The sequence below is a fragment of the Conger conger genome, chromosome 7 (assembly GCF_963514075.1).
Source record: "Conger conger chromosome 7, fConCon1.1, whole genome shotgun sequence".
Taxonomy (NCBI): Eukaryota; Metazoa; Chordata; class Actinopteri; order Anguilliformes; family Congridae; genus Conger; species Conger conger.
This window is the reverse complement of record NC_083766.1, coordinates 10,649,198-10,658,761: the sequence shown is the minus strand read 5'-3', so window position 1 is coordinate 10,658,761 and position 9,564 is coordinate 10,649,198.

Genomic DNA, 9,564 nt, shown 5'->3' with positions numbered 1-9,564 from the left:
CCCCCTGGCTGTACCACAGTATGATGGAGAAAGCAGACACAAAAAAGATGACACAAAAGCACCCCGCAACTAGTTCACTGCGACGCAAAAAGTCCAAGGATCGGGCTATTGCTGGGAACAACGCGGCGAGACCGCCTATCATTGGATTATCTGCTTAGACCGAGGTGGGACGATGCCAGCTCTGAGGTTGACAGACACATATGGACCCTGTGTCAATATTTAATCCAGCCAGAGCTGCAAGCTGCCCTCATCCAGATGATGGCAAAGAATATGAACAGCTGCTCTCACACCTTGTGCTCCCCTGAGCCCACCAGATGGCGCTTTTAGGCCTGACCCATCACGGGCCTGCTGGAGCTCCTTCTCTTTGTTATGGACTACGCAGCGTAGTACATTACATTACATTACATTATTGGCATTTGGCAGACGCTCTTATCCAGAGCGACGTACAGTTGATTAGACTAAGCAGGAGACAATCCTCCCCTGGAGCAATGCAGGGTTAAGGGCCTTGCTCAAGGGCCCAACGGCTGTGCGGATCTTATTGTGGCTACACTGGGATTCGAACCACCGACCTTGTGTTTCCCAGTCATTTACCTTATCCATTTACCTTTACCACTACGCTACAGGCCGCCCCTAGTACATACTGTAAGCTGGCACACTTACGAGTGTCTTTGACCTAATGTCTGTACTATGTTTTGTATAGCCACAAAACTGGGACTTTTCATGCACTTACTGTATGTAGGAGTGTGAATACAACAGCTGGAAGAATGGGACTACAGTAAAGGGTTTACTGTATGTGTATTATGCAATGGTATAAACATATTTTGTAGAAAAAAAAATTAAAATAGGTCAGAGGGTTGCTGCAAACTAGGCTTTTATAGAGCATTTATGTGTATAGTCATCACGTCTTGGATTACTCCCAGTGTCAACCAATGAAAACATTGACATTGAAACATTGTTTTTTAGCAGTGAATTCCTGGATTAAAGGCTGGCCAGTTGATAGTTTCAGCACACATTTTCCTATTTCTGCTCAGTGATGCATTTAATAAGCTGATGTTTGGCAACTTTAAAATAAACTAATGTTAACAAAAGTGATTCCCTGCCTTTTATTTTTCTTAAAATTGTGCCTTTGGATTTAATGCAGACCTGGATCAAATACGTAATTGTTTTGGATTCAAATATTTTTATATGCTTTACTGAGCTTATATGGTGTATTGGAACCAATTAAATACTCTCAAAAAGTGCAAAGCCCGCCTTCTGGTCCTGGTTGGCTCAGTCAAGATCAATCAAGATCAATCAAGCACAGGAAAATGCTTCATTCCAGAACATTATGTATTTGACACAGGTCTGATTGACACTGCAAGAGTGCTGCCACTAAAGCATGTGCACTCCTTTCATGCAGCTGTCTGCAAGCCAGCCACTATATACCCTTTAGACTACAGAGTGCTACTGGAGAGGCCTAACTGGAGGCCTTATTTTCACTGACAACAACCAGTAGCCTAAGAGCGCCTGGATTGTGCTGTGGGGAATCTAAAGCAAGTGGTCCCAGGGGTAGAATAATCCTGCCACTTAGCCATTAGTGATCCAGCAGTCTACCCTGTCCTCAACAGTTAGCGTCATGAAAATGCTATTTTTATGTTATACATGGTGCATATTATACAACAATTAGCATGTAGGAGAAGGATGCTCCTTGGCCTGTTTCAGTGGGAGTCTACTTGTTAACTAAAGACCAATCACTTGCATTACTTTATATTCATTTAGCAGATGCTGTTCTTTTAAGTGATTTACAATAAGAAGGAATGTAAGTGCACCCTCGTGATTTGTGTGAGCAAGAGCAAATATAGACTGGGCGAGCCAAACTCCTAGTCCACAGACTGTGTATGTACACATATCATCATTAAAGCACTATTGTAGGTTAACTCATTATCATGATGTAATTGCAAATACACTCAGTGATCACTTTATTAGGTAGACCTGTTTAATCAGCCAATCATGTGACAGCAACTAAATGCATAAAAGCATGCAGACATGGTCAACTGTTTTTCAGACCAAATGTCAGAATGCGGAAGAAATGTGACCTAAGTGACTTATACTGTGGAATGATTGTAGGTGCCAGAGAGGGTGGATTGAGTATCACGGAAATTGCTGATCTACTCAGATTTTCACAGAGAGCAGTCTCTAGAGTTTGATGCAAAAAACAAAAAAGAAATCTGAAACTGCTGATGTCAACATGGGACAGAATCTCAAAGGAATGTTTTCAACATCTTGTGGAATCCATGCCACAAAGAATTGAGAGCAAGTTTTGAGAGCAAAGGAAGGCCCTATCCAGTATTATTGTCTTTATTCCGAATAAAGTGCTCCTGTTCCTACAAGCTGAGGTCAAAACTGACTTGTCTGAGTGATCTCTCCCCATCAAACACAACAGTTAAAGGATAATGAAAAATCCCCTTCCCCTAGCAGGACAGGTTCGACTAGCCAGGGATCAAATATGTGATTGTGTCCTTTTCTGAAGTGATATACTTATGAATGTGAATCTGAGTATGGAACTTTAGCGCTTTCTGTTCAATACTAGCAGCCTTTCCAGGGTTTATTCCTACCTCTCACCCAATGGTTGCTGGGATAGGCTCTGCGATCCTGACCAGGGATAAGTGGGTTAGATAAAGGATTGATGAATATTTAATACTAAAATAAAAGTTAAGTGAGTTTCTTACTTCTCAGATATTTTCCTACTGTTTATTTTAATTTACGTTTTTATTTCAATTTTTTTTTCGATCTATTTTAATTCACTGAAGTCATTTGGTAACCTAAAGTTGAAGTGGTATAAGGAAAATGAGCTGACAGAACACGATGCTTTTTTCTTTTTTGCGAGATGAAAGCGCTCCCCCCAGAATTTGAATCAGTCTGGAATTTTCTGACAAAAAGCACTCAAGCTCAATCAATCTTGCGGTTCTGCAGCTCTCCATGGAAACCACAGTGGCTGCAGAGTTCTGTGACTCACATTAATATTGCAGTCAGTTAAGTGCCCTCTCCATTCCCAATTCTCCCCTTTTTTCATTTCCTCCAAAAGCAGGTATTTGCATGCACAGTCAGTATTGACCATGAAAAAAGCAATACCAATGCTAGTTATGATATTTTATATCAGACAGGTCTACAAGTGACTCACTCTGTTTAGCAAGTGCCAAAGCAAGATTGATTGTAGACAATAACAGAACAGAATATGTATTTAACCTGCTCATACTTAATTATATTGAATATTCTATTATAGGCAGGTTAAATATAGGCTCAAAAATCTTTTAATGCACATTGTTTTCTTTAGGGCTGGGGAAGTGCTGTAGTAGCAACTTAACACACTGTAACCACAGGTTCAGTTAGACAACTCACAATGAATTAAGCAATATTTATTGAGCCTTGATGTAAATGCAAACTTTGACGCAGTTCTTTTTAACTTGTTTACAAATAACATGTAATTATTTAAATATTGCTAAATACTGTATGAGCAGATGATAACATTGTCTATTCTAATGCATCTCATCTACCCTAGTGCATCTGTCCTAGTGCATGTCCTATTACATATCTCGTGGAAAATGAAATTGGGATTGAAATTAAATTAATTCAATTCAGATCTTATTATATTCTCTTAAACTAACACTGATGCAAAGAAAGCAGTATTCGTTTTTCCAGTCCCAAAGAAAAGTGAAAGTGGGAACATTTTAAAAAGTATATAATGGTATATAAATAAAATGGTTGTGGAATAATTACACAGCATAATATTGTGAATTGAGGGTGTGCAGCCTTGGGGATGTTGCAGTTTGTGATACTTACCACAAGATGGCAGTAAAGCATGAAAGTATCGGTGATAGACGTTGAGGACACATGCTCCACCCCTACCCACATACCAGATGTACATTCAAAATGCACATGCACAGATGCACAGACACACACACACACACACACACACACACACATACACAGCAGTTGTTCTTTAGTGGTGTGCATGCCTACACATGTTGCATTAGGCTTCCCATGTAAGACTGCGGTGAATATGGAGTTACTTCATTTCATAATATTTATTTTCCAGATGTATTCTGTTTTTACCTAACAATGACTCAAGGGCAGTTGTCATTTGTAATACATTGCGAATGTATGCATTATCAATACTGTAGAAGAAGAGGGGAAAAAATGGAGAACAGGAAAACATGGGAGAATGGGCGTCACAGCTCGACGTGTAGCTACAGCTAATTGCCTAAAGTACAGAGAGGGGAGAGAGAGACATAAAATGGTTGGAAGAGCAGAGTTATCGGAATGTGTATTATGTACAATTTCTGGCATCAAAAGGTTCTGTAGGTCAGGCTGTGTGCTTATGTGATGCAGAGATGTCAGGAGATGGAGGGAAGGCATGATGCAGAAAAAGAGGGATGGAAATGATAGGGGTTGGGTGGGATGGTTCACGGAGAGGTAGAAGAGGAAGGTAAGGAAAAGCCAGCTTCGGAGTTGTTGAGTATTTAAATGCACGTCGGATAGTTGGACGGGGATGAAGGGAAAAAGGACTTGTCTGTGCAGCTCGCTATTGATTTATTCAAATTTTATCGATGAGTTGTCTTCCCTTCCTATGTGCAGTGATGCTGGGTTTGAAGTGAAAACTTATGTAATTATTGAGGTTCATAGAGGGGGCAGAGGTCAACAATAAATCAAGGATGGGTACAGAGACAGCTGGAGGCAGGGAAGGAGTGTGGCACCCCCCTGTGCCTAGCTTGCTGTTTCTAGATTTATTTATTTTCAGTCCAACACCGTAAACAGGGCGTAGGATGCAGCCTCACAGTCCCGCATGCCTAATGTAAGAGGCATGTTGTACACATTGTATGCACCTGCATGAGTGCTCATTTCTATCATTGAGAAATATCCATTCAAAAACACATTTAAAGGTAAAAAAAGATTTTTTAAATGTAGGCTACAGGGGGGTTTGTTCTGCAAATGCACTTGCCATTAGTGCACATAGAATGTTCCAGAATACTGGTGCACTTTGGCTTGGACTTCTGCTTGTGTTGACAGTTAGTGAGTAGAAATAGAAGAAATAGTTCTGGGTTAAAGTAAGCATTTTTGTTGATGATCGAGAGTAACTGTGGCATTATATTTGGGAAGATACTTTGCTGTTGAGTTTTATCCATCCATCCATCCATCCATTATCCTAACCCGCTTATCCTGAACAGGGTCGCAGGGGGGCTGGAGCCTATTCCAGCGTACATTGGGCGAAAGGCAGGAATACACCCTGGACAGGTCGCCAGTCCATCGCAGGGCACACACACTATTCACTCACACACTCACACCTTCGGGCAATTTAGACTCTCCAATCAGCCTAACCTGCATGTCTTTGGACTTTGGGAGGAAACCGGAGTACCCGGAGGAAACCCACGCAGACACGGGGAGAACATGCAAACTCCGCACAGAGAGGCCCCGGCCGACGGGAATTCGAACCCATGCTGTGAGGCGGCAGTGCTACCCACTGCACCACTGTTGAGTTTTAACAAATGTTAATTGTTGATGCATTGATCACCGGAAAATGGTGGTTCATAGAGGTGCATTCTATCACGTTAAACTGCATCTAAAAAAGTTGTGAAATCTCAAAATGTGTCACGTCTCAGTGAAACGATCTGGAGGTATAGATAGTGAGTACTCCGTGTAAGTGGAAACATACTGTAATTTAATTTGGGTGAACCACCCCTTTAAAGCCTTATGATCATGGAGGAGCATTGGGAGTGACACATTTAGCCTTGTCCCATCAAGGTTGGCTGTATTTCAGTTAGTCAGGACTTCCCAGATCACTGCCAGTGCCATCAAGTACCCAGAGTCTACCAGCTCTCATCAGTGACTTTATCAGTCAAGTTGAATGCTATTTGTGAGGTTATAGGGGTAGACTAGTGACTTGAGTAATTAGTTACATCAAATTGCATTAAATTGCTCCTTTTTTTTGCAATTAATTGTACAAAATGAATCTACTGATCAGATAAAAACATAAAATAAAATAATGTTTAATAGATGAATTTGTTAATGTAATAGAATTCCGAATGTAATTAGGCCTCAAATTCTATTTCTCTGAGGTAAAGAAGTTAGACTTAACATCAATTCAAATTGGATTTGTTGGTTGATTTATGTACAGTGCATTTTCCCATGGAATGTGCATAGGAACAGAGAGACACCTAGTGATTCAACAAATAACTGAATACAGGGACACAAAATCGGACAGATGGAGTGTTTGAGAGAAAGAAAGAAAGAAATAAAGGCAGAGGCACACAGTGACCTGACCCTTACTTTGTGCTGACTGCCAAAGAGAAAGCAAGGGGTGGGGGTGGTTTGTGTTCTTGTCAGGATCTGGAGAGAAGACTAGGAAGCTGCCAGAGACTAACAAGGCATCAGGATAATAAAGGGGACAGAGAGTTTGCGAGGCAAACCGGCTTTCATGTTCTGTGATGATTCGTGCTTGTGTTCGCTGGTGTCAACAAATCACAAGGTGAAAATGCAATGACTGTGTGTGAGGGGCATGGGCAGCACGGCTAGGCAAGAAGATAGTCCACCGTACTGATGAAGGAAAAAGATAATAGATAATGGTGAGGTTAATTGGCGTTTCCATGATGTCCACTATGGATTACCCTGTCACGTTCAGAGAGTGCATGAGGAAGAACGGATGAACTAGACTTTTTCCTTTCCTTGATGAGGGGTGGGAATATTTATATTGGTTTATCATTCTATTGTGTTGTGCCGAAATGCTTTTAGATATAATCCATTGTTAGATTTATCAAATAGGCCCTAGTCCTTATCTTTGTTGAGCTCTTAGCACTTGCAACTGCAGAGTCCCTCTAGAGTATTTCAGCGTACTTTTTCCTGGTGATGGGTTTGTCGTACGTCGCTCTGGATAGGAGCGTCTGCCAAATGGCAATAATGTAATGTAATGTAATGAATATGTGAAAGTTCAGTTGTTGCATTAGACTATGTCTGGGGATTCCCATAACAGCCAGTCGACTGTCCTGCAGGCTCAAGTCCTGCAGGCTCAAGGTTAAGATTAGATGTGCATACATTTGTCATCTGCCCTTTCATGTTATTCCCGCCAGGTAAGCACCAGAAAGGGAACCTGCTATGAAAGATCATGCAAGTGGGTGCTGTGGGAGGGGCAGGGTGGAATAGCCAGAACGCATCTCTACGTCACACCAAGTTCCTCATAGTAGGCTAGAGGTGAGTGTTAGCATTCAACAAAAGGGCAATTCGAGTGAATAGATGCTTCTGTGGTCGGAAACACTCAGTCACACAGCGCAGGTACCAATGAGAAATGCTGCAGGTGATGAGTGACCTGTGTCACTGGATGTTGCTGAGGATTTCATTATGGAGGAGAATTGGATGTCGGGTAATGACATTTTCTGTGATCTGAAATTGTGGATTGCTTTTCTGTTGCTGGACTAGTCTCCAGGACACTGCGGCATGGACTGTGCGATATTAAGGCAGTCTTAAACCTTTAGTTTCTAGTTGTTTTGTTGTCAAGGGGACTGTCTGGAAACCACAAGAAGGTCCTTTTTTATTTTAAAGTATGTGAATTCTCAGGCTACTGAGCATCACGGTCTTGGAGAAAATCTGAACAAAGATAGTTGTGCATCCAGCGAAGACAAAATTACAACAAATAAAAAAGCTTACAACAGAGGTCGTAACACCCGTGCCAGTACCAACTGGGGCCTGCACCCCGGCAGAGCTGGCATACGATTGGCTCAGGGATAGAGGGGAGGGATTCATTCAGCAGGGATAGCAGTGTTCATTGCTCAAGTGGCCCTCCAGGAGTCCATGCTATGCTCTCTGCACATGCATATGATTGGGTCTCCTCCACCCCTACCCTGTGTGTGTGTGTGTGTGTGAGACATGTGGCTGTGGTGTGAAAAGAAGCAGTTGGGTGATGCCGTGTGTATTTGGAGGACTGATAGTTGTCTTCACTCTTAAGAACTGGTGGGCAGGGGGTGTCTCAGTGGCGCAGCCTGTAGAGCACTGACCGCATGCTCAGTGCGAGCCGCGACGTCGGCGGTTCGAATCCGACCATCTGACATTTGTTGCATGTCATCCCCTCTCTCTGGCTCCCATTCTTCCTGTCTCTCTATACTATATACTGTCCAATAAAGCTGAAAAAGGCCTAAAAAAGAACTGGTGGCAGATGATTTTGATCCATACTCCACAATTTCAGATTTGTAATCAAACGATTCATATATGGTGCAAATTTTCAGGTTTTACTAAAGGTTATCTTTTATACATTTTGGTTTCACCATGTAGAAATTGCTGCATTTTTTATACATAGTCCCCCCCATTTCAGGGTGCAATATTTGGGACAAATGGCCTCACAGGTGCTTCCGATTAGTCAGGTGTGTTCAATCATTTGCTGGCATAAGAGAGCTTTCAGTATCTGGTAGTCTTGATTCTGGGGTTGTTATTTCTCATCAATAAGTGTTTTCTTGACTGTCATTGGCACAACTCTGGTCCTCATACCAGATAACAGATAATCAATACCGGACTCCAAAGGCAATCAAAAGCCTATAATCTAGACGCTGAAAGCTTTCTTAAACCTGCACTAAGGAAGCAAATGAATACATGAATACCGGACTATCAGAAACAGCTGAGAACCCAACTGTCAAATTACCTTTGGTCCCCCGGGGGGACTATGTATAAAGGGATGTAATTTGTACACGGATCACATGATATGGATGTATATACCCTTAAATTAACGTGACAATCAGCACTTTAACCACATTCATTGTTTAATTTCAAATCCAATGTGCTGGAGCAGAGGCAAAAGAATGAAAATTGTACCTTTGTCTAAGTACTTACAGACTGTATACTTTATGCTTTAAGCATATGTGCACTAAATTATTTGTACATACATAAAATGTGTAAAATATGTACCTGGTTGCCCACAGTAATATAGTTTTGAAATTGCAATCAAACTTGCCAGAAAGAACCATACAAATCAAATTACCAGCTAGCACTGGTCTAGCTATGTTAAACTACTACCATTAAGTTAATCATAACTGGCTGGATAATTATGTAAATTATACTTTATTATATAAGCTGGTAAGTTAACTGGCTTTGTTGAAAGAATATGTGTAGTAATGGTGGCACAATTCATCATAATTAACCAGTGAAATGAATCCCGGCAGCAATGCCATATTGTAAAACACGAATGCATTTCTGCATAACTACCTTTGATTAAATGCGCAGAGATTTGACCAATTTATCTAACGGTAATTCATTTTTAACAGATAACTGCCAAATTGAACAGAACTCCCCTGTGTTTCTGCAGATACGGCTTTGAGTTTCACAAAGATGAATACAGGGAAAATCGGCGAATAAATGCACGTAAATAGTTTAGCACATCTTTCTTTTAATCACATAGAAAATAAGCGGCCTCTGGACATTCCTTTTCTGTTTGATTTACAACAATATCCAGAGGTAACAATATATTAACCTACAAAGAAATACTGGAAAACAACTGGGAAAGAAATCAAAGAACACAGAGTACGACATCCCCAATAACAGTTGCTGTCT